Source organism: Hordeum vulgare, chromosome 3H (assembly GCF_904849725.1).
Source record: "Hordeum vulgare subsp. vulgare chromosome 3H, MorexV3_pseudomolecules_assembly, whole genome shotgun sequence".
Lineage (NCBI taxonomy): Eukaryota > Viridiplantae > Streptophyta > Magnoliopsida > Poales > Poaceae > Hordeum > Hordeum vulgare.
The window spans coordinates 583,383,382-583,388,341 of NC_058520.1; the positions used below are offsets into that span (position 1 = coordinate 583,383,382).

At 42.8% G+C, this 4,960-nt stretch overlaps 1 pseudogene; it reads right to left on the minus strand.

Moving 5' to 3' along the window:
• Positions 1-2,714: 2,714 nt before the first annotated feature.
• LOC123442095 lies at positions 2,715-4,428 on the minus strand (annotated as a pseudogene).
• Between the last annotated feature and the right edge of the window lie 532 nt (positions 4,429-4,960).

Consider the following 4,960-nt stretch of genomic DNA (forward strand, 5'->3'; position numbering starts at 1 on the left):
TGCAACCAAACAAAGAAACTCGAATCAGAACGAAACCAAGTATGAAGGGTCAACAACAAGCGGCATATATACATGTTCTCACGGGGGTGCTCCCCCCCCCCCCCATGTCGTAGTGTTTGTAGGGAAGCAATACATTTCAAGCGATTGGGGTGTTTTGTAAGACGGTAAATGGTGTCTTCCAGCTCATGAGCATGGAAAGAATCATCCATCCCAAGATTTAATTGTAAGCAAGTGAGAAGACATTTCACATCTGGTCTTTGGGAGACTTAGACAAATGCCTTACAGTTAAATTGCTCGCAATCTCATCATATACATATTTGGCAAGTGTAGTATTACACAAGCCTCCAACCATGATAGAAAGCACTTTGAGTTTCACGGGAGATTCTGTCAAAAAAACTGGCAAGCTCTTCTCTTGGGCCATCAATACCAACAAGGCCCACTCCCTCCTTGTAGATCATTGACTCCCGGGAGTCCAAACATAGTGCTAAGACTCAAATTGATGCACTCATAAATCTTGTATCTCTCATAACGAGCATTTGCATACACCATGAGAACTTTGACCTCCTTGACTCGGTTGGCAATCTCATGTTGAATCCGCAATCCGGAGATGTCAACTGCCATTCTTTACAAAGCTTGCCCTCGGAGGGGCACCTGCTTCAATGTCACTCATCAAGTTATCGATGTAGTTCTCCATCCCGACATCTCCCTGACATGGTCCATCCAGTTTTTTATGTGGGGACAACCATATATATTAGCTCCATCCTACAAGGGAGAGTTTTCATGGTGCCGAGCTCATCTTTGAGTAAGGAGGCCTTCTTCCTCACCCCGTGTAGCTCTTGTACTCCTTGATGAGTAGCTTGGTGAGCTTGCCCGGGAGGGGGTTCATCACCCCGGTCATCACAACAAGCCAAGAAACCCGACGGCAAAGCTAACCTAGGATTAAAGGTCAACAACCAGCAGCAGAGCTAGATGTTGTTCTAAGGGGGGCACTGCCCCCCCCCCCCCCCCGCCCCTCAAGCCCCGCAACATATTTCAAGAGTAAAAACAGTTTTATACCCTTGAGGTGTTCTCTAAGCCGGCAGATGATGTCTTGCAACTTGAGCATGGGAAGAATCATCCATCCCAGTCTTTAATTGTAAGCTAGTGAGAAGACTTTTCACATCTGGTCTATGGGATGGTGAGAGAAATCCTTTATAGTTAAATTTCTGGTAGTATCATCATACACTTGTTTGGCAAGCTTAGTTTTACCAAAAGCTTCTAGCCATGATGGAAACCACTTTAAGTTTCTTCTTAGAATGTGTCAACAAACTCACGAGCTCATCTCTCTCTCTCTCTCTCTCGTGATCTGGATAGGGCATGATCTTGATCTACCATGAGCTTTGTACTTTAGTGGAATCATATGATACCATGAGATTTGTTAATGTAGTGGATCCTGTGTTGTGATGAATTTAATCTTACCCTTTGATGTTTCATTATTATTGGATTGAATATTATGGATTTGAGACCAATTGATATATGTCTTGCATGAGGATAACGGTGGTTACAATTTGGGTATTCTATTGAGTCACTTGATATATGTTTTGTAAACAATTTGTAGATTCCCATTGTGGCTGACATTAGGGTAATCTAGGCACGTAGGTTGATACACATTTTCGTCCTACTTTCTCCCATAAAAACTTTGGGGTAATCTTGAAGATATTTGTACAGTACTGAAAGTTATGAATCTGAAATGGTTTGATGCATATAAAATGATTAAATCACGGACACTTGTGCTGACATTGGAGAATCTGAGTGACATTAGAGTTGATTGATGTATATCATGTGGTGTTGTTGTAGTATGATGTCTAGGGCTGTTTGTAGCACTTAGTGATGGCTAAATAGATTGCTTGGAAAGAAAACTTATGTTCTCTGCTATTGGTGAGAATTTAATATTAATTCGTTGTCGCACGTTGATCATTGCTATATGATTTAACTATGTTTATGATGTTGATAGATCGCACTAATGAAAGTATGAACCCTAGGCCTTGCTTCCAAGCACGACAATACCGTTTGGGCTCACTTTTATCAATTGCTACCTTGTTATTTTTATTATTCTAGATAAAAAAACCTATATCTACTATCCATACTACATCCGTATCACCATCTCCTTGCCAAACTAGTGCACCTATACAATTTATTTCTTATATTTGACTACATGCCAGTTTGAGAGATACCATCTTCATCCTACACCTCTCGCGGATTGATTAACCTTAGGTCATCCACTCGATGGAAATTTTCTACTGTCCTAGAAAAACTCTGCACTTGGAGGCCCAAAAGAGTCTACACGAAAAAACTTGCCTAGTAGACATCACTCATTATAGTCACTCACATACTAATCAGGATTATTTCCCTTCACGTGTCGCTTGAAAGCCAAAGGGAGAAGATGGAGGGTAATGCAACCAAGCCAAGAAACTCGAAGCCGAAGGAAACCAAGTATGAAAGGTCAACAGCCAGCAGCATATATACATGTCATTTTGAGGGGTGCGTTCCCCCCTGCGTAGTGTATGTAGGGAAGCATTACATTTTGAAGTGATTGGTGTGTTCTCTAAGCCGGTAAACAATATCTTGAATCTCATGACCATGGGAAGAATCATCCATCCCAAGATTTAATTGCAAGAAAGTGAGAAGAATTTTCACATCTGGTCATTGGGGGACTTACTCCCTGTTCGACAACCCTACGTGGAGCGGAGCGCGTGGAGCGCACTTTGAGCAGCTCCACAAACAGTAACTGGATGCCACTCCGCTCCGGCGTGGAGTCGCAGAGCAGAGGGAGTCCGAACGTGGCCTTAGACAAATGACTTACAGTTAAATTGCTCGCAGTCACATCATACATTTGTTTGGCAAGCGTATCATTACACAAGACTCCAACCATGATAGAAACCACTTTGTGTTTCTTCGGAGATTCTATCCAAAAAACAGGCAAGCTCTTCTCTTGGTCCATCAAAACAAACAAGGCCCACTACCTCCTTGTAGATCATCGACTCGTGGGAATCCAAACATAGTGCTAAGACTCAAATCGATGCACTTAATCTTGTATCTCTCAGGTCGAGCATTTGCGTCCACCAGGAGAACTTTGAGCTCCTTGACCCGGTTGGGCCTCCAAGTTTAGGCCTCCAAGTTTGGGCCTCCAAGTTTGGGCCTCCAAGTTTGGGCCTCCAAGAACTTGATGTATCCGCAAACTCCGGAGACATTGATCCACATTCTTTACAAAGCTTGCCTTCGCAGGGGCACCTTCTTCAATGTCACTCATCAAGTTATTATTGCAGTTCTCCATACCGACATCTCCCTCACATGGTCCATCTAGTTTTTTATGAGGGAACAACCTTATATATTAGCTCCATCCTACCAAGGAGAGTTTTCATTGTGCCTTGCTCTTGTTTGAGTAAGGAGGACTTCTTCCTCACCCCGTGTGGCTCTTGTACTCCTTGATCAGTTGCTTTGTGAGCTTTCCCAGGAGGGGGTTCAACAACCCGGTCATCACAGCAGACCAAGAAACTCGACGCCAAAGCTAACCTTGCTTAAAGGTCAACAACTAGCAGAAGAGCTAGATGTAGTTCTAAGGGGGGCACTGCCCCCCTCCCTCAAGCCCCGAGCATATTTCATGATTAAAAACAGTTTTATACCCTTGAGGTTTTTTCTAACCTCGCAAATGATGCCTTGCAACTTGAGCATGGGAAGAATCATCCATCCCAATATTTAATTGTAAGCAAGTGAGAATGCTTTTCACATCAGGTCTATGGGATGGTGACACAAATCCCTTACAGTTAAATTGATCGTAGTATCATCATGCACTTGTTTGGAAAGCGTAGTTTTACCCAAACCTCTACCCGTGATGGAAACCACTATCAGTTTCTTCTCAGAATCTGTCAACAAACTGACGAGCTCTTCTCTTGGGCCATCAACACAATCTCGGCTCGCTTCTCCTTGTAGATCATCGAGAACTGGGAATCCCAAAAAATGCCAAAAATTGTATTGATGTACTCATAAATCTTGTATCTCTCATGCCATGCATTTTCCACCACCAGGGGAACTTTGAGATCCTCGATTCGGTTGGCAATATTATGTAGAATCCCTAACCTCTTGAGATGCTGAGCCATCTTGTTTACAAATCATTCCTTTGCATGGGCACCAATGTCACGCATCAACTCATCGAAGCAATTCTCCATAGCAAGACATCTCCCTGATATGGTCCCTCCAACTTTTTTCCCTAGGTCTCAAGCTTATAAATTAGCTTCATCCTGCCAAGTAGAGATTTCATGATTTCGAGCACATCTTTCAGGATGGAGGCCTGCTTCCTCACCCCATGAGCTCCTTGTACTCCTCTTTGAGTTGTTTGGTCATCTTGCCCAGGAGCGGGTTCATCATCCCCGGCATCAAACTTACGGCCATTCCGGTCGAGTTTAGTTACCTTCACACAACGCCCCGGAATATAGGGTGTGGAGAGCGACCTATCCAAGAAACTCAACGCCAAAGGAAACCTAGGATGAAAATGGTAGGGCTACATGTAGTTTTGAGGGGGGCACTGCCCTCCTATAGCCCTAGCATATTTAGTTAAGCAAACTTGTTTTAGAAGTCCCACACAACCCACCAAATATGTATATTTTCTCTTTGGCCCCTCCTGTGATTCTCTTATATCTCCGTCGCTGTCAAAAACAAGCATATTGTTAGAAGGAAATATCGATATTGAAAGAAAATCCATTAGAGTACATGTGAGACGCTAGTAATAGAAACCTACCATCTAGAAATATCAAAAAATAAGCAAACCACACATGCCTTTTTGGTAGTCTATATGAAAAAACTAAGATAATGCACATCTAGAAATTTAGGTTGGAGTAATTGATGTGGTCAGCTTACACGTTACCTATGAAAAAAGTCATCATGAAGACATGAATATTATGATGTTTGCAATTTGAGGGAATTT